Consider the following 22421-nt stretch of genomic DNA (forward strand, 5'->3'; position numbering starts at 1 on the left):
CTTTCGATCTGGCAACCCTAGGCGCTCCACATACTTTGTATCGTGGCCAATTAGAGGCACCTAAATTAAACCACCTTTTGTACTGATCAAATATTGCAAATCACTCTCTCATCAGCCTCCATACAATAACTATACCACTTCTACATTTAACCGTTTTGGCAAGAACCCTTTGTAACCACAGTATCTTTGGAAGATTACATCAGTTTACTTTAAATCGAAGCTTTTTATTTGAGTCGTCGAAATCCTGACCAGGGATGTTGCGGATGCCGATTTTTTGACATCCGCGGATGCGGATGCGGATGCGGATTTTTAAAGGCTCACATCCGCGGATGCGGATGCGGATGCGGATGTCAAGATAGTACCATAAAAAACGTCAAATATTACATTTTAGTAAATTGTGTTTCAAAAAACCCGCCAAGTGCGAGTCGGACTCGCGTTCCAAGGGTTCCGTACATTAAGTCCCACTCACGCTTGACTGCTCATTTCTAATAGGGTTTTTTGGTTAATGACTAAATTACCTAGCAGTCTAGCACTTACGCCGATGCTAAGACGTTCCTGTACCGACCTGTTCCACATCCGCATCCGCATTAAATCCGCATCGATTTTATGCGGATGCGGATGCGGATGCGGATGTTGAAAATAATGCGGAAGTTCCGCGGTTGCGGATGCGGATGCGGATATTCGCAACATCCCTGATCCTGACCTGCACGGCGGCTACAATGAAAAATAAATAAAAATAAAACAAAACCAAGCTAACATGTGGGACAAAGTGAGTTTAAACTATGAATAGAAAAAAAAAACAATATACCTACATCAAATTATGTAGAAATATTCTCCCTATACCTACTATAGTACCTAGAACTATTTATCTTTGATTTGTTTTGCTTATATCGATAAGTAATAGGTTTGTTGATGTTTAATTTTGTCAAGAACTTTTTTTTCTAGAAAAAGTTCCGGGTGTAAGTAATTAACATAGCGACATAAAAATAGCAAATTTGAAGCTTCCAGCTCTTATTATAAAATTCAAACCAACGAAGGGGAATAGCCTCCTAAGCCAAGTAGCGCTATCTCAAAAACAAATAATTTTGAAAATGGAATTCTCAGCTATAGAAACTAAAGTATAAGTTAGCTGCGATTGAAAAATATTTTCTATATGTAACGTTAATATCTAGAGGAAAATAGGGCCTACGTTTGTATGGAGAAGCGGTATCGTCCAATATAAATCTTAATCCTCGCTACGAGTGCAGAGCGGCGTGTTGACCTAATAACTACAGTAACCATTGAAATGGTTTCTCAAAGGTGGCTTTTACAAGGTACTACTTAATGCGAACCAGGGCATTCGCGCAGAGTACTTTGACTGACAAATCGTGAGCTAGAATAATCTAAAATTACACACAATTTTGAATAGTCACCATTTTACAATTCCAATTTTTATATATATTACATATCAATCAAACACATAAATTTCAAAAACTGGTACTTAAACAAGTCGGAAATTGCGTTTTTCCCTCCTCTTCTTTATAAAAAAATATGATAAACTGCATCTGGGTCATTAGAGTGGGAAAGAAAGAAAGGAAAACTAATTTTTTGCTACCGTCAAAGGTTAAAGCTGGCCAAGTTCTTGCTTTCTTCAAATTTCTAAATTCACACCTCAGGCACAAGTTATTGGCATGGAATTCATTCTTGACTAGGATTTCATTTATAGAATAGAATAGAATAGAAAAACGTTTATTGCAAAAACCATCTACATACAGCACCACACATATACATTTAAGAAAGAAGATCTTATACACTAAACAGTTAAAACTATTAGTAGCTAACTATTTGATCCTTAGTTCCTTTGAGTAACGTAATCATAAATCACTCATAATATGCACGCGGCTTTTCTTAGTTTAATGTCAACAATAATTGTTTCCAAAGCCCCTGTCACATTGACCCCGATCGTAAAGCGATAAATAACGCCCAAGAGCAGTAACTAAACCAAACAGAAGTATTAAATAACGTCCAAAACAGTAAAGTTGACTAGCACTGCATCTACAATCTACGAGTAATACATCTATAAGGTCTTATGAGCCTTTGAAATGGATTGTGCTTGTGATTTCTCGGAATTCAATAGAGCTGTCGTTTATGAATTATTGTCAGAAGTCGGACGTTCAGGAGCGTATTTAAATAGATGTTAAATAAAACGTGTTATTTATTTGATACACCCTGATATCCCAGTGCATCTCGCGCAAAATTCATATCAGTCACATTCACAAACCTTGCAGAACGTAAGCCTCCCCAATTAATCACTACAAACACTGGTCTTGCGTAAACCGTATCTGTAATTTAACTATGTTATATCTATACAAACAACTTTGTGAGAAAGCGTAGTTAAGAATAAATCGAGTGATTAGTAAATGGAGTCGTTTGTTTCCCGACGGTGGTTCAATACGCCTACGCAGCAGTACATAGCGGTTTAATTGATGTACTATTAATGTACGTTTTACATCGGGTCTTTGTTGCCAATGTACAGTGTAGATATACAGGATTCTTAGCAGTCGCAGTATTTGGATGCTTAGAATTCACATGATTACCTGCTTATGTATTCTGGAAAGATGCAGCTAAAGCTTGTTTTTTCGTTTTCGTTCTTTAAATACGAAAAGAAGCAATGTAAGAAACTCACCAGTTTTCCTTTTTACCCATGTTAATATCGATTACACAAGAAGTGTACTGTCAATAGTGTTAATAGTCAGATGATAGGAAAAACTTGGCGAAAAATTAACACTACTGTTACTGCTGTTATAACCTACAGTGAATTTGACATATAAGCAAAGAACAAAAGATCCTAGCTATCAAGTTATTACTTATTACGGTAACTACATTACAAATGAATAGTCTTCTGACATAACCGAGAACACCCAAAAAACAAAAGTTTTTAAACATGTTCTCCACTTTTATTCCTAGTTCCAAAATAATCTAATCTAAACGATAAAGTTATCGTAATCCATTATCGTTAGGTTGGTACTGTAACAGCGGTACTACTGAGAACCGCTTCCGACCGCAACCGAGAGGATAAAGTTCACGTAACCGTCATCCATTGTTAGGTTGGTACTGCGATAGTACTACTGACAGTTTCCGCTATCGGCACATTCACACCTAACGGTGGTTCTGACATTTCGATCTGGTTCACGAAACAATAAAATTACACGCCTGTCATCGAAACTTGTTCTGCCGTAGGCTCGTTCGGGTGTCATCACCCTCTGCTAATAATTATAGCATTATAAAAATAAAAATATATCATTTTGCGATTATGCCAATATGCGTACGGTTTACTCACACTAATAGTGTACCCTCTACATAGTTTACGTTAAATTAAAATGAAATATATTTATTAGTGCTTACCGTAAAATGGGGTGAGTAGGGTGAAAACTGAAATTCAAACCTCGATAACATTTTATTTTTACATATGAAAACTGAATGGTGTATATAATAAGTGTTCCGGACGTTTGGTATATGGTATTCTGGTTTGGGGCAAAGCAGCTGACATACAGACTATATTTGTCTTACAAAAGAGAGCCATTCGTTCTATATATAACTTAAGAGCGCGTGAATCATTAAGAGAACTTTTCAAAGAAATTAATATTTTAACTGTAGCTTCCCAATACATATATGATAGTATTATTTATGTTATTAAGAATCTAGACTCCTTCACTAAGAATTCTGATGTCCATAACTTTAACACTAGAAATAAAAATAAGCTTGCTATCAGAGAGTTTCGTGTCCGTAAAGTACAAAAGTCATTCGTTGGGCAATGCATTCATTTTTATAACAAGTTACCTGAGGATGCTTTAAGATTACCCTTTCCAGCTCTTAAGAATTACTTAAAAAAGTCATTGATGTTAAAAGCTTATTACAGAGTCGAGGACTAAGTACTTGACAGACAAACATGCATGGTCCAAACCAGAAACTAATAAAAAGTAGTAGCAATTAAAAACATTGTATTATGTATAGAGTTATAGGTGACACAGCTCAGATAAGCCGGAAAGCACATCAAATATTATATGTTGGTAATTCATAATAATCAATCAGATTTATATAATATGTTTTCCCATTTCTTTTAATAACTTTATTTTCTTTTCCTTTTGTAAGAATTTGATATGTTTTCTGAAAGAGCTACGAATTTGTATGATTCCATGTACATATGTATATTTTCTAAATGAAGTTTCCATTACACCTTATGTGTATAATTGCATGAATTCTATAGTAATTTAAATTGTATTTTTTTTCCTTATTTTCTCGTAATGCATGTTAATTATAAGATGTAATTATTATTGAAAAGATGTGTTCCGCCGAGTTTGTTGCCGGTCCCATATTGGGATACCCTCCTCCAATTGAGGGGGGATTTAAATCTTCTCGGGGCAGAGGTGTAGGGTTGGAGCCGGTCTACCTAGCTTTATTTGACGTTCATAAGCGCATTGTAATTATGCCTACTTGAATAAACTATCTTTTATCTTATCTTATCTTATCTTTGTATTTTAGTTTTTATTTTATTTTGGGTAGTTCCATTTCATAACTTTGACGATAAAGAGGAAAACCCACCTCACCCCGTAGTGCCTCGTATTCGGGGTGAGAGGGGTTTTCATACAAAGGTGATTTTGGAAGATTGTTGGATCGATTTTTTTTTATTATGCATATTACTATAGCTCCATTTTAAATTGGAATACATTATTTTTGTAGCAGTAGCCTTAAAATCCCTTCTCACCCCCCTCTCAAACCTTCTCTCCCCATTCATAACCCACCTCTCCCCGCGAAACCTACTCACCCCGTTTTACGGTACTTGCCAAAAGCTTCGCGTCACAAGATTATAGATAAAATTAGGTATCATTTCAAAAATTCTAGAGATCTCGCTTAATAATTTTAAGAATGTGTCATAAAATACAAAATAATCCAGATTGCAATCGAGGATATGAGCTTATGAGGCTATAAAAGATCTTGATTGCTTAGTTGCAAATAGCCAACAGAGTATGCAGTTGCATGCAATGTACCTAGTTACAGTTACACGGTGCTCAATATAGCCCAGTTCGATAATCAGTGTGATTGTGTTACGAGCGGCAATAACAAACGAGAAGGTCATTGAACTGCGAAAGCAACGTGTTTTGATAAGGTCGCCAATTCGCCATCCGGCATTTTTTCTTGAGATTACAGTTAAAAAACGCTACGGACCGTTTTAATTGCTTTATAGTCATGTCGTTGTGGTGAAATTGTACCGTTGACGGCACGTGATCCGCCAGAGCAAACCGGATAGAGACCCATCCGGGCGGTTTACTCTTTATACATAGCCATATTTGACAAACTTTAACAAAACGCTAACCTGGGCTGATTGCCTGTTAGAAATATACACAAACGGCTAAAAATAGATCAACTTAATAATTAGGAAAAATCTATTAAGCAGGATATCAAATTACATAATTGTATACCTACAACAGTTTCACGAAAGTCAAATGTTCCTGCCGGGGTCCCGTTGTTTCCCGTAAAGTTTTAATATACCTAAGTCATAATGTATTGTTTGTCATATTATCATTAGTCATAAAACTGTAACCGTTAACATTTCAGGATTTTCTTTAGGTTATCCTATAGATAGGTTAGGTTAGGTTTGTTTTATGGCAATCCTGAAAAGTGACGCTATTCTGAACCAAATGAATTATGACTAACACAAATGCGGGTAAACAATACATTATGGCTTAAAACGATTTGGGAAACAATAGAGACCCGTTCCTACCCATTTTAGAATTGCTGGATCTAGGTAGGAAAGCTATAAAATTGGTAGGTAATGAGGTACCTGTAGTCAATGCAGCAATAGTAAGTGAAACGTACAATGTTTTAAGGCTGTGCTAATTAAAACGGAAATTAAATAAACCAATTTTAGGCTAAACATCAAGTGATTAAACTGTCTCGACAAGCAGGAAAATTGTTATAAAGCGGTTCCTTCAGAGGCGTACGTGACCGACGGATAATTTGCGATGAAAAACGAATGCATTTCCTAGGCGCAGCGCGAGCGCATGCGATATGAGACACCTACGGCTAACTGAGTCACGGCACAGTACAGCTAGTGGCAGCAGTACGCTCATAGCTCAACTAGGATATTTTTTGTTTTCCTTTTTTCTAATCGACCGTTTTTTCACTAACTTGCTAACAGCAACCTACTAGGATACAGGGCACTAACAGGGCAACAGGATTAGAATTAGGGCAGTCAGGGCATAATTTAGGCCATCGAATTAACGTTCACCTTTTATTTCCCTACGACAGCCATTCTCAAAGTGTGTTCCGCGGAACCCTAGGGTTCCGCGACACCCCTGCAGGGGTTCCCCAAGAATTTAGAATAATAAAATAAGCATAATTATTATGCTTATTAATAAAAAAATACACTTCTAAAAACTATTTGTTTTATTGTAGGGTTCCATCAAGTATTTCGCTTTCCAAAAGGGTTCCGTCAAAAAAAAGATTGAGAACCGATGCCCTACGAGTTCTTTGATTTCAGAGCTTTCGAACTTGCTTGAGGTAAACGTCCTGACATCTACCATTCGAATACAATACCTAGTAAAAATCTATAGTTTAAATGATATAGGTACATATTTATTATACAAGAAACTTGAATGGCCGGATTGGTCGCAGGGCCGCCAGGATGAATGTCCACAGGACATCTATATCGTGGGGTTGACATACTGTTGTTAAAATTGTCCTATGATTTTATTTACACGCGCGCTATAGGTATCTACTGACTGTATAGTTATGTAGGTACAGTATTGCGCCGAGTAAGACAATAATGATGTTTATGCGTCGTGTTGTTGGTCGCAAACGACTGGATGAACGTCCACAGAATGCCTACATTGTAAGATTTTATTCAAATTGGATGAGGATTGGATATTTATTATACTTTATCTTTGTGATGTCCTTTGTAACATTGTAGCAGCACTACGTTCAGATTAAAATTGAAAGTAACATTTTTCAAAGGAATGTTTTTAGTACATATTTAACATAATTATAAACATTTATTAAAAACATGATATATACAGTGGTATTACTAAAAGAAATTAAAAACTAGCTTAAATCTGTAATGTTGTATTATCGAATAATTACACTGGTGTAATAATTAATATGTTGTACGTAAGACTGCCCCAGAACGAAAAACCTATATTATACATCTACTTAATTTGTAGTCTAGGTACATGGTATATTCTTGAATTTCTTGATATTTTCTTTTGTACTTTACTATTCATTACTCCACTAAAGACTCTATGGCAAACCGGTATGTATTAAACCGGTACTTATTGAATGAGCGTACGAAAAGGGCCGAATAAAAAGAGAGCTCAAGGGCAACCGTTATTTAGGCTTGTAAGGCCATCTATTATGGCCAAATTCTCTTATAAGTATGTAGGTACCTATTTGATAGGTGTAGCAGTAGAATTTAATTCCTTAGAACCTATTAAAAGTTCATAATATCTAAGACCCGACGAGGCAAACTTAATCACATACTAAACTAAACAATACATTAGCTAAATTTGTAGTAGGTACTTATTTAACGGCCTCCTTTATAAATCCATCACTCAACGACATCGTTACGCAATTTTATTAAAAATCAGTAGCTAAATACCTATTTACCTATAACAAACAACGCATCTACAGATTGCAAAGCGCTGACCCACAAACACTGTATCATATGGCTATCAAATTTCTGCCCGAAACCCGAGCCGTGATCGCAGGCACGTTCGCCTATTGCCTACTAGTTATAGTAGCTATTATAATAATAAGTTTCATAACCTTTCCTAGCAATCAATTTCAATGTAAAACAAAGCATTTCAACAGTTTAGATTACTTTTCAAGTGGAATAAATGAAGTGCATCCAATCGCGTTGTCAGTGCAAGGCGGAAGTACTAAACTATAGATGCGAAGGCCGTTTTAATTAATCATTAGATAAAATACCGACGCTATAGTACTCGTACCTACAGATACCAATACCGCACGACGGCATGTTTGTATAAAGAAATTTATAATTAAAACAAACGAAGATACCTAAGTTAAAAAAAAAAAGTTTAATCTTCACTGAAATCGATACTTAGGGTCGGTTGCACCAAACAGTCTGTCACTGTTAAAGAGTTCGCTAAATTTTATTGTATGGGAATTTTCATAGTTCTCTGCTGAGTGATGTTGATCAGTCGTCAAGTGTGGTTGGTGCAACTGGTCCTTACTGAAACGACTATTAAACCTAAATATATGATACAAACCAACAACCGCAAAACTAATGTATAACAACTAAAGGTTATATAAGAAAATACAAAACACAATGTAATTTAAAAAACAAAGGAAAGCGAAGCTTCCTAAACAAACGTATTCATTCCGCACAAAAATCAATACCGAATCGATAGCGAAGGCTAAGCGGGAACGATATTTACAAACACTCGAGTATCGTAGATCACTGATCGATCGCGTATGCGCCTGCGTTCACGCGCGGCCGGTGCGGCGGCCCTTGCGACAATGCGCTCATGCCGCGCCATGTTACCCTGTCTCCTATTCACTAGCCACCTCTCTCTTTTGGTATACAAGCAACGGTAAGCCGGGTTGTTTTATCCTTTTCGTTTGGGGTCTGCTAAAGAACTGGTAAAACGTAATAGTAACAATTTTCTTTGTTTCTGTGTTATCATTTTTGTTTTCGGCCAGCATAGCCTATAAAACGTTGAAAGTTCTTAGAATGCGTCTTGACAATAATTATTCCTATTTTGTAAAACGACTGAATAAATAATTTCAACAGTATTTTTTTGTAATACGAACGTACGACCCGTCCTATGGTAAATGAACAGCACCGTAGCATTACGATTACGTGACTATTCACATCCGCGGTGCCATTTTTTCACAGGTAAACGGAAAGTTCCTATGTTGTACCTATTGTACTATCCTTAACAATCCGAAAATATTAACTTTTAAAATATTGTTAATAAACTTTCCTAAATTGTAAGCGAAACAGTCACAAGTCTTCTGTGAGATAATTGATACGGTCTGATTACTTTCTTGCCAAACGATGAGGTGAACGATCTCCCGAAATATAGGACTGGTTTCGTATTAGAAGTTCAAGGACCGATAACGAATTTATTAGGATTGATTCGACTTAACACTCGAAATTTCATTTACGTTATCTGAATTATGACTTCACTATTCTGAGGGTTTCAAACTGGAAACTAACTAACTATTACGGCTCAGCGACCCAAAGAGGATCTTGGCCTCCGAAACGAGAGCACACCAAACTGGAAAAGTATATCTAATTCCTATAAATTTCAATTTAGCAATATTTTTTTGGTGCATAACAGAAGTAGGTATCCGTTTTAGCTATACAGATGTGCAAGCTAAATTTCCTAATATGTACTTGGAAATTTTCTCGAATATTTTGATTTTCTTTAAATCTTGTGTAACTTTCCTAAATATTTAAGAACTTTTCCAAGTTCTTGGAAACTTTAGGCAGCTTGCACATAGATGCAGTCGTCAATATTTTGAAATACCTTTAAATATTAAGCACTAGTAAACCCACAACACGAGAACTGGACCGAATAAATATTAACAGTGGAACTGCAAACACTGCTGCCAAACAATACGAGACATAAACATAAATACTTCGGTTAAGATAACGTAGGGCTCTGCGTTAACATCGAAATTATCTTTATAAATAGTAACTCAAATGTCCTATCCATAAGACCTCATAATAACAGCTACCCCGCGGGGATTAGGGGTGGCAAGATATTGGCAAAATATTATCTAAATAGTTATGATCCCTTCACACGATAAGAAGAAATCATAATGGTAAAACTTATAGATAATTATAAGTTTTAAACCCGCTTAAAATTTAATACATAGGTACTTGTACATAATAATTATACAACGGGACTTAATCGCGTGTCTAAGTTTTAAGATTTACCTCCGACGTTTCGAGGACAGCGTGTGTAAAAATCGTGAAAGTTTAAATCGTTGTAATAAATAAGTTTCCGCAAAGCTTGCTTAAAATTGATTAGTAGTTAAATCTGTGAGATCGATAAAATATTGATGTTGCTCATGAAAACTACCTGTTTTCTTCATCTTGTCATTTTTTTTAGTTTAGTCTGCATAGTTGCCGCATGGCGCTAGCTGTCAGGCGCAATGTACGGCCAAGACGGGTTCGACCCAACATTGTACATAGTAATTTATAATTTATTGTGATCTTTTTGCTTGTCTTTGTCTTTTGTATGTTATATATTAATTTTGTTTTGTATTCATGTTACCTGTCGTGATTGTTTCACCGGATGGTCTCATCGGAAGATCAGCGTTGGAAGTCGCCAGCAACATGCTGAGATGAGACCATTTCGTGGCACTTTATCCTTTTATTCTTTGTTATATCTCTGTTATATCTGTTACATCTGTTTCTATTTTGTGTTTGTGCTCACGAATAAAATTATTTCTATTCTATTCTATTCTATTTAAAATGGATTTTTAACTGTGTATGATGGAGTAAGCACTCTATTAAGAGGCGATTTTCAGGCCCCAGTCATATGTGGATATGATTTATTCCATTGAGAATATGATATTATGTGTTATTCTCATAACTTAACTCGTTGGAACTTGGAATAGTTGTCGGACGAGTAAAATGGTAACTAAAAAATCGGCCCTAAGATTACTTATTTCTCTATGCTAGGACATAAAATTTATTCCTAGAGTCCTAGATTTTACGGCTGCATTCTACAACCTGTCGATTTGTGATTTAGTTTAAATTTATCTAGTTTATGTTACTCGACGATCGTTACGACGTTACATGTGCATCCGACGTCCGACACGTACTAATAAAGCTAATAAAACAGGTAATACTCATAGTACATAGGAAAAAATGCAATATGTAATGTAATGATTAAAATGACATATGTAATACCAAATCCTAACAATTTAAGTCATCCTTGACTTGCATTCAGATTTTAATGCTGACCTTATTCGAACACTTCTACATTAGTGAATACTAAAATTTAACAAAGTAGCTTTAGGAACTACAAACAGAACGCGTTGAACAATGCTTAATGCGGAATGTGACAAACGGGTAGGTACCTACGTACCTACTGATACTTTGTAATAGGTAACAGTAGGTAGATGATAACCAGAGATCGGACAGATTGGCGTCATTGCTCGCAATAATGTGGACATGACTCCAAATTTAACGAAATAATTAATCATTTAATTATTTTAGTTAATTTTTTACCTGAGATTTAATTTTGTTCCCTAGTCAATAATTAGCACTTAAATATATTTATGATAAAAAAAATGAGTACCTACAGAAAATTTGGAAAACATACTGATTTTTTTTTAATAAATTTACATTACTTATATTTCTTAAAATCTTTGTGTTATTTATTGATTAGGAATCAAAATTAAACCTCAGGTAAGAAATTAATTAAATGTTTATTTAATCAATTTTGGAGTAATGTCCACATTATTGGGAGCAATGACGCAAATTTGTCCGATCTCTGATGATAAGTGATAACGCACCTAACTATAAGAAAATCGCGTCTTTCCTTAACGATTATCGCTTCGCCTCCGGTTACGAGTAGGTATACTGAGATCGTAGACCAAACGCCACTGTGGTGAAAATTAGGAAGAAGTTTTTCTTTGTTTCCTTTTTTTATATCCTATTTTGTGTCACACTGCTAGGCAAAGGCCTTCTCCCCTTTATATTTAATATTTACAGCACAACATATGATAGTTGGTTGTCAATACTAACGGTATGAAATGTCCAATTAAAAGTAAACCCTAAATGGTTCAACAAATTAAAGTCCGCGACTGTACCCAGTTGAAATGCGGCAGTTTTCTTTTATTTTCATGTGAACCGTAAGAATTAGTTGTTTTACTTGGTAATAAACACAGCGTGCGTTAATTAAGGGATTGTGTAAGTCGCCGGTCCCTTATTTATAAGCACTTAACTCGCTCTTGTAATCTTAATTTAGGATCAGCCGTAAAAATATTTACTCATTGCACATTTTCAAAGGATAAGATAGAATAAAGTGAGGACGTTGTTTACTGTGTAAATTTAATAGCATCTAGCCGTAACATAAAATTTATTTAAAGCATCACATCTTAATTAGTTAAGTATATCGTAAAATAGTGCTACACTCACTACCTAAGCGGTAGTTGATACCTAATGTACCTACAAACGACGTAATAACATTTCCTTTCCTTTTCATAGATACGTGTATTTGGTAGGTACTTATGTTATTATATTTGTAAATTGAGATGCTGAAAAATTTTAACCAGGCTACGATTAATTTTCGTTTTGAATACTTAGAAATCAGTTAAAAATATAGGCTATATAACCGAGCCATAATAATGAATCTATTAATTATACTAGTAAATAGATTCGATGCCAGACGTGGCCACAATACAGACGTGGTACAGCGGTCAGCGAGCTGTAAAAGTCCATAGAATAGATAGATTTTTATTTGGTATTAATCATACACGGTCCATTACATAATAAAAATTGATTACAAAAATTATAATAAATTAAAATTGTACATGTTAATAAATTATTCCTATTCACCCACTTAATGAATGAATTCCATTCCACAACTGACAGACTTTTACAGCTGTGTGTGTGTACACAGACTGTTAAAATGTGACCGCTTTTGGTTTTGCTGTAGTCGGATAAAAAATATTATTTAACATGAAATGCACATTTAAAACTCACTATTGAAATTAGAATTGCTTTCGAGTTTGCACGTGCCAAGTGATTAACTTAGCACTTCGCTGTAAATAATAGACGCTATTCAGAGCAGCTACGCGGCATTTAGCGCGCCAGCGGTAGATGAATGAATTTGCAGCGGAAATGTCCACGGGTTTTCATAACTTTGACAGGCGAGTGTCGTTTGGCTTTGGGGATTGTCTAAGAATCCCAGTGGTTGGCACTTGCTGTAGGAAATAGTAGTTCGCCGCTTGGCGCCACGTTGAGGGTTATAGGGATACAGGGGCATCGTGAGCATTAAGATTCAGAGAAGGAAGGCGTAATTCGTGTGAAGTACCTGTTGAAAATCGCCTTTAATACACCTAACCATCGACATACTAGCGGACTTGTTTGGTACAATACGGAAATCAGCAGTGGATTTTAAATAAATTCTTCCTAATGTATTATTAAGAAAAACTGTAGCGTTTTATTATATATTTTATACAGTCAACTACTGCAAAAAACTTTTAACTTTGCAAAGAGGTCAAAAACTCATTAACCACGAGCATTTTTGACGTGAAAAGTTATGCGTTAACCGCGACTCGAGCTCTAGCGGAGTCTATTCACAAAAGATGCTGTATTCGACCGTAAGCTCGTTCCGAACAAAGCTTAACCGGATTCTGAAGGCCTCTGATTGGTATCACAAAGAGTATACTGGTTCGACTGTTTGCAAAGCTTTGTGAACTACACTGCAGGTGTTAGCATGAAATGAGAAATTGGTCAAGTGCGACTCGACGCGTCTCCGGCCGGTTTTGTTTTTAATTTGATAGTGGCACCGCTGTGAAAATTAATGTCTCTTATAAACATCTTGTTATCCCGTTATTACAACCACATTTTAAATATCACCTGTCCTTTTTAAAATGCTTGATATTATTTCTGTATTCTTAACCGCACCTACATATTTAACAACGAACTCTTGGTCTGACCCGTCTGCAGTCCGTTGCTTTGAAATCCTTCATTATACATAAATAGACAGCTTTCATGGAAATTTTAATATCTGTTAGAAATAGGTGCCTTCTGGCATTTAGTCCGCCTTTTATTTCTTTTTCTTCCTTTTCCTGCCTTTTTACTTATAGATTTAAGTAAATGAGCCCAACCCCCAAGGTACATCGAAGTTGCATAAGGTCCCACATCGACTGGACCCAAACCGCGGGACACCAAGCCCCAAGAACGTAATAAACGCCATACAATGGCGTCATTAATCCTTTACGAGGTTGTTGAGCCCGGTGATAGACAATGGTGGTAGTCGCGATTGTGAGCGGAATTAATGCGCGCATGCAATGGGAAGCAGAGATGACCATCCTTGAACTTCGGTGCATTCGATGAGTGCCCGCGGTAGATTCGTAGATTCTGTTGAGTCGTTTCAAAGGGATACAAAGTAAAACTAAGATAGTACTAGCACTTGACACTGCACGCAGCATACAGCCTCAACTGGATACCAATTAAGAGTATTATTACTTTACGTAATTGCAATAATACTCTCGACAGTGTATATATTGAGTGTATACTAAGTGTGTTTAAATAGAGTGCTTGCTATGCAAGATATCGCAGGTTTGCCGGGATCTTGCCCTATAGGGAGCCAAATGTGCATGCGCAAGTGACGGGAAGCGCGAGATGACCAGCCTTGAACTAAGACACATTCGATGAACAATATTGTAGATGGGTTATTTTCGCTTTCAGTTTTCTTTTGAAGTTTTCTGAAGGACAATTATGATTGGTTTCTTGTATAATAGTTATATACCTAGTATGTCAGTAATGGGACTTAATTCTTCTTCTAGAACTTTACTAATTCTCAGTCTGAATGCAGTCTGAATGTAAGTCTCTGGAGCAAAACTGAATTACATAATATAAGTAAGGTGAGGTTGTGCCATTAAGAGGATTTGTATAATTGTAGTTATTATAATTATAATACTGGCAATAAAAATGAGTTCGTTTAGATTTACACCAAATAGTTTTCAGTTGGCAAATTATTTAATTACTCTGTCCACTAAAAATGTAGCGATCGGAAATTTGCCTTATTTCAATTACGTTTTTAAAAACCAATTGATTTATATTAACCCCGAAAAATTTACTTAACTACTTTTATACTTCGTTTTTTTGCATTAGAAAAAGGGTAGGTACCTACCTAAAGAATCTTGTCTATTCCTGACGTATCTTTTTATTGAAAAACACTTTTGAAAAATAATTATATGTAGCATATATGATCATTTACATTGTTTCATGTTTTGGTTTTATGTTTTAAAACCGTTTTTCAATAAAAAAAACGTCAAAATTGTTTACGCTTTACGCTTTTTTTTTTGCTTATAAAAAAACAAAGTATAAGTGACACATGTCCGAGGAAACTAATTTACAAAACTTGGCATCAGTCGCTTCTTTGTTTTGAAAACAATCTCGCATCTACAGCTTCGGTTCGATCTAAGGTCGATGCAACGCAACGCAAGCGATGAATGCGAAAGCAGTCGCCATTTCTAGCCACGTCATATTCGTATTACGCACATGTAAAATCACACACATACATAAATACTTAGAAATTCTATTCCTATTTGGTTTTATTCGGATCCCACAAGTCAGCGTAGTTATAAATAAGGAATTTATTTTAAGTGGCTAGATTGTAGCACAGTACGATAAGCTAGAAGTACTTTGTGCAAGTTTGTTTAAGTGGTTTGAGTAAGGAAATAAATGTAGGTACTTAAACGGATCTTAAAAATTAATCAAGGTCTACCAGGCGATGATACAATATGCGTATAGGTACATATATCTACTAACTCGTAGATACTTTTGAACTGGTGAATAAAGCAGTGAGGGAAAATCAGAAACTGAAATAACCTAGGTATAATTATTTCAACTAAAAATACGGCCTCCTAGCCTAGTCGGTAGTGACCCTGCCTACGAAGCAGGAGGTCCCGGGTTCGAATCCTGGTAAGGGCATTTATTTGTGTGATGAGCACAGATATTTGTTCCTGAGTCTTGGGTGTTTTCTATTTATTTATGTATTTGTATATTATATATATCGTCGTCTAGTACCCACAACACAAGCCTTATTGAGCTTACTGTGGGACTAGGTTGATCTGTGTAAAATTGTCTTATAATATTTATATTTAAAAATAAACTGCATTAATTGATTTTCAGAAAATAGTCGTTTTTCAAGGATTCAATATTTTTCTTCATTTTATTCGGAGCATCACAAACTTGTTTAACATAATTAACGATACGATCCTTATAAATAAGACAACATAGTATGAAATTAATAGTGAAATCCGGATAAGCCGACTCGGACTCACAGAAGTTTATAAACTTTTTCGAATGCAGAAAACTAAAATTAAATTCTAATTCATAGTGAGAAAAGCGGACCTCAGTAAAGTTGTTTAGTCTCAGAACTTGTCATAACTTGGAAATTTTAAACCAGGGCTCCAAAGTGTCTGATATTTGTCGGAATATAATTATTTATCAGACTAACCGACACTTACAAAGTACGCCACGAAACAAAATATCATTCAACTTTACATTTATTATATATTAACTGCACAAATAATAATAAACAAGTCAGTGCAACCCGTTCAGGTATCAGCGATCTTTACTGCCTATTCTGCAGGCTTATCTTAATGGATGTCTAAGTAAGCCTTCATAATAACTATGGTCTGGAGAGTGGATTACGGCTAGAGGTGTTATTACAAACGCAGGCAAGTTGATCGCTGGAGAAATTCGGTATAATAGTACTCCAGGGTCTCTATAGACCTGAATATCTCGTTACTCTGGTTAGCTCAAGAACTCGATATGCTGGCGTTTAGGTGGCCAGTGAGAATATACGACTAGGTATCACAATAAAATGGCGAAATGAGCGGGCCAGGCAGCCAGTAGGTTGAGGGGTCGACGCCCTCAACCGGTCGGGCTTTTAAAGCTTGAACATGAGCGAAGCAAACTTGGCCCACTTTTGGCAGATATATCAGCAAGATTACAGTACATGTCAATTTACATAATTGTAATGCGCTGGTGATTATTTCATCGTTTATGCGGATCTTAAACTGTACATCTACATTATTGTAAGGGTGAACAGACACCTTCTGGGCAGGCTCGCTCCATCGCTCCATGAGCAAGCCCATTTATAATATTAAAAATTTGCCGGGTAATTTTGTTTTCTTTTTTCTGTAAAAAAACAAGAAGTCAGGACCACGTCTTGTTTTTTCCAATCGAAAACTTGGGATTTCACATGTTAGATAGAAGAACGGTCTATAGAGATAGTACTTTTGTAACACAAAGTAGAAACTTTAAAAGATGTTCTGTAAAATGTATATCTCGTTCCGAGGCTCCGTCTAGAAGAAAGTATATGGTGAAAAAGCATCACCCCTGCAGAAATAAGGACGGAAACATCCGATACAACATTCAAGCGTCGATTGAGAAACTTTTTACTGGACAACCCATTATAATATTCAATAAGTGAATTTTTTGACATAACTGTATAATTTATAATCGCGTTCCTATTTTTGACATTGTTTTCGTTTAATTAATGTTATTATTTGACGATCCTTCTCAGGTGATTTTTTTTCATATTATGAATTTATTTGGGTTAAGTAGGTTTGCTAGTTAGGCTTGCTATTATTTAAATGTATTTCTGACTATCACAATATAGATTCTTATAAATTGACATTAATGTAATTTGTATACTGTAATCATATATTGTGAAATAAATAAATCTAATCTAATCTAATGTAATCATAGAAGCTATCTACTATTAGCCGATTGTACTTTTTTTTGCCCAATTTTTTAAAGCCAAGTTTAAACTGTTCAAAGGCAATCTCTGCAGAAATAAATACGAAAAATGTAAAGAGCAAGGTTTTACGTCCGTATTCCAACGTCTCGGCGGTCCGTTTGTCATGATTTATTGACCAACAGAGACGTTTATGATGATTGTGAAGGTGCGACGAGACAGTTTCGTTAATCGAGTGCGATGTTTACATGACGATCAATTCTCGTACATTCCTTAGCCTGATCTTATTTATTTGACGATCAGTGTTTCAATCACGTTTCCAGTTGGATTATTTTTTATTCTTTAAACGGGAACAAATGCCTTTTGTGATGAATTTAAAAACAAACAATATTAAACTTAAAAATCAAATTCATGGCGTCGTACTCATAGTACTCACATACACCATAGGTACCTATGTGTTGAAAACACATTTACAAACTATTTGTAGCACCCGAATACACGAAGTTTTGCAGTCAATAATCAAGAAGAACAGGATGTAAGAGGAAAATGGTTCACCCAAAAGGTTTAGATTAGCTCTTACTGTTACCAATAGATAACTCAAGAAATTGAAAAATAGCGAACGACACGTCAGAGGTCGAAGAGAATTAACGGATGTTAATGGAATGTTTCACTCGAGTATTTTTTAGTAATTGTTTTGGAATAAAAAATATAAAGTAGGTATTCAATTTTTTTTTGTTTGATATGGTTTCACAGCCAGGGCTTAATTAGCGGATTCAACAGACGTTTGGTTTTCGTTCGAGTGACATAATTCACTTTGACAGTAACCAAACATTATGTGATTATGATTAATCACGTTAATATCTTCACGACTCAATTAAGTACCTCATTATTCTCATTACCTACTCATAGAGCCTCGCTAATTCAAGTTTATTTATACCGAATTATACAAATATTGCAAAACACCAAGTTTGCCAAAACAACACACATTATCTTGCTTATGAACTCGTAACCGTAGGTAACATATTATTATTTTGTGGCAACATGATTAAAATCCGCTAGTCCGCCACTAATGGCTACTTTAATTCAGTTAAGAAGTTCAATTTGTACTAAAATAAAAATCACAAAATAAAACTTAGCGCATTGTAATACCTAGTTTGTAATCAGACCCCTAAAGCTGTAGCCTACATAGGTTTGCCTAGTAAAATCAACTGGTTTTTACAACAATCGTCTGACCAACGAAAATATAGTTCATATAGAGACCATTCGTTGCCTATCCAGTCCCGAATGTGACATATAGCTGGTCAAGCATATCTTGTCAGTAGAAAAAGGTGGCAAATTGGAAAAATGTAGGCGCGAAGTGATATCGTCCCATAGATTAATTTCGCGCCTTGTTTACTGTCAAGATTTGCTTGACCATCAGCTATAGGTAATTAATGGCTGGTATTGTAGGTACTGGCTGGTCACAATACTATTGAACCATCGCCCTTACAGACGGGTCACATTAATCTCCCGCTCGGCGGTTACTGTGTCGACTAACGGTACAGCAGCAGATGGAGCCAGTTTCGCCTACTCTCGCCCAAAGAGCGGTTACTGCAGATGTAATACTGCAATTATTCATGAGGAATTAAGCTATGGGCCCGATTCGGATTTTGAAATAGATATCTATAAGATATCTTTTAGACATCACCTAGATACGATAACGATATTTTTAGGATCTAACCTGTCAAATTGACATTTCCGCGATTCTGAAGATACTTTTGAACGATTACCACAAGATATAACTTAGAGATCCAATTCACATCTAATAGATATCTAACTCTATCTAACGTAAAAGTGACATTGGTTGCCCGAATTGAGCACATTAAAACAATAGCTCCATCTAAAAAACTTTTGATCTAGAGAACGCGTTCATGGACAGTTTGAGGGTTGACATGAATGCTTGAGAACGTTTGGCTAGAGGATGTGTAGTTTTAAACCCTATTTTTGGTTCCAACCACCAAACTCGTATCCCTAACTTTTGAATCCTCGCTAACTAAAGGCAATCTCTTAAATGAATTCAGATCTTCTTACTTAAACTGTCTACCTGACATATGTAGTTCCATAAAAAATCAGTATTATATATACCTACTCAAGTTAGATACCTACTTCTCGTCAAGTTACTCGTCTAGAGGAGTTACACTAAATGAGTGAAGCCAAGCGAATGCTCGTCTCCAACTAACATAATAAATCAGCGTCATTCGGATAGTGATAAAAGACAAACACAGTCAAGACATCCTCCAGACTGAGCATAGTAGCGCTGCCCCCTCTGCCACAAATATACGGTAGTTTTACTCCATTTTCGAGTCAAAGTATCTTTGTGTGACGTCCGTGTCTTTGAACGGACCAATCACGGCACGGGACTCGCTCACCTCGTCACCCCGCACCCCAGTATTTTTGGCAGCATCAGTTTCATGAAATAATTGCTCTAAACTCCGTCTAGAGGATTCCTAGTCTATGAAGACAAACAACCCATACGTCAAGACATTAAAGAATCATGACAACATCAAGCCATGAGTCAATAGTTATCGCCACTCAACATATCAATGTTTAATTTAATTAATTGCAATGGTATTGGAGCTGTCTGCACTTAACATTCTTTGGGGCACTACTCGATGCCAACGATCTGAACCCGACTCGTATTGTGTCATGCGCAGTTATGTGATGATTTTGACCCATATCCGTGGTTAATTGTACAAAAACTGACCATTGTCCATTATGATGACGTCGTAATTAACTGTTTAATTGTTAAGTATGTTTAATTTAACAACCTGCATTTTTGCTAAATACGCTTAAATAAATTGTCCTAAAAAGGGGAAGTTTTACGTAAAATTTGAAATTATAACGAACTGAAACATATGTAGACAGCTTTACAAATACGTCAAGCGTTCGTTTCTCTCTCTATTTTTCTCTCTCTCTATTCTCTATTAATTCAAAGACATTTAAACGATACACCGGTGCTCAGTTAAGAATGTTGCTGTTGGTACATAGCAAATACCTACGGATCAAATCAATATGCTTTATCTAATGACTACAAATTATAACCAAACTGTGAATTTAACACTACTCTACTAAAGGTTTTAAAGACTTAGCCTTCCAACTAATCACAAATACCAAAAAGCTCAAATATAAAACAGTTAAACCATATAACAACCCGTCGAGTTGTTGAATAACACCGTTACAACAATCATATAAGACAGAGGTCGGCAAACCGTGGCTTTTTGGGCCTAACATTGCGGCTCTTCAAGGCACCCCAACAGTTAACACTTATATTGGACCAGTTTAGAATTACACCACTCAAATCAAAGAAGAGGTAAAGGAAGGAAGTAAAAATATTAGGGATTGGACCGGTACTAAGGACGCCGCCACTCTTTCTAGAACGGCAAAGGGTAGAGAAAACTTTCGCATGATGATCACCGACTTCCGATAGGATATGGTACTATAAGAAGTAGAAATCAACCTAAAGGGCCCACTGATTACCAGTCCGCCGGACGATATCGGCCTGTCAGGTAAACACAAAAGTTGACAGCTCCGAACAACTGACAGGCTGATATCGTCCGGCGAACTGATAATAAGTAGGCCCCTTAAAACTGATGATTTTTACTTTGGTTGGCTCTTCAACAGTTTGCCGACCCCTGACATAAGGGAACGCAAAAAACTAATCGTACGTAAACGACATGCGATTACAAGTCAAATGCATAACCTCAATTCATTGGCAATATTAAATATATATCTTTACAGTTATCTATCGAATCATAATATGATATGTTGTGCGGCAGGCCCGCGGGTCGTCGACCTCTCCTCCGCTTTTGGTTTGTCATATCGTTCGCAAAAACTAGTTGGGGTCGCAAATGTATGAATTCTTTTGCAGGTACAAGTATAACCGTTATATTCTTTTTGGAATGTGGAAATATCTACGAAAGACTTTAATATATATGTACCTTGACTGTTTTGAATATAAAATGTAAGATTGCGGAAATGTACATTAAATATAAAAGGAACAGTAAAGACATTGGGTACATTGGGTTAAAAGGTGAAGAAAAATGTGTATTTTTTGATAATTAATAAGATATTATAATATAAACTAAAACTATAAACTTCTTATCATAATGTTCATGCAACATAAACCTGTATACAGGTTTATTAATATTATAATGGCAGTGGCAATTGCCATTTTGTGTCTATATAAATTAGAACCCATAAAATGTGACTTCAACTTCAACTTCAACTTCAACATTTATTCAGCAAATAGGCCACAAGGGCACTTTTACACGTCAACATTGAATTTACATAAAAGCAAAATAATAATAATTATACATCAACAATTATTAAATACAACTACAACTACCAAATCAAACTAACGTAATACAATTACATAGAGATGTATAAGGTCTCTTAATGTCGAATTACATAAAAAAACTATAATAATAATATTAAAATAAAAACAAAACAGATACATGGAAAAAAAATCTAAACTTATTTAGAGGTGTAAATGTCTCTAAGTGTCAGAACTAAAAAATAACATAGTTTATTAAATTATCCTTAGAGATGTATAGGGTCTCCAAGAGTCACAATCCTGTATGATTAACACATTACGAGAAAAAAAAAAAACATACGAGAACCGAATGAGGCGTCTCACTGCAATTAAATTAAAAAATAAAGTTACTAAATATATTCGTGTTAGCTTAAACAGACCCGTCTCCACAAACAGCACCCGTTCACGAGTACGACGCGTATCTCAGCCATCGCCTCCCTCAACCTTCATTCGGGAAAGTGGCGACCCGATCAACGACGCCACCGTAAGCAAAGACTTTTAAGCGAGCATGACATGTTCAAGCTACCGGCCTATATTAATATTAAAATAGTGATAACACTTAGCTGTGAGACACAGCATTTTGTGCTCGTATGTTACATAAAAGACGG

General features: G+C 35.8%; 1 protein-coding gene across 4 annotated transcripts in view; it reads right to left on the reverse strand.

Moving 5' to 3' along the window:
- LOC134654103 (long-chain-fatty-acid--CoA ligase 1) overlaps positions 1-22421 on the reverse strand; it is a 63095-nt gene that overhangs the window by 27067 nt on the left and 13607 nt on the right. The window contains exon 1 of one of the 4 annotated variants that reach the window (XM_063509527.1): positions 8433-8532. The exons of 2 other annotated variants lie outside the window; for them this stretch is intronic. The gene's annotated coding sequence lies outside the window, so the exon portion shown is untranslated. Of the gene's footprint in view, positions 1-8394; positions 8533-22421 lie in introns of those variants that run through there. One more of the 4 variants, XM_063509528.1, reaches the window with a different exon arrangement.

The sequence above is a fragment of the Cydia amplana genome, chromosome 14 (assembly GCF_948474715.1).
Source record: "Cydia amplana chromosome 14, ilCydAmpl1.1, whole genome shotgun sequence".
Classification (NCBI taxonomy): Eukaryota; Metazoa; Arthropoda; class Insecta; order Lepidoptera; family Tortricidae; genus Cydia; species Cydia amplana.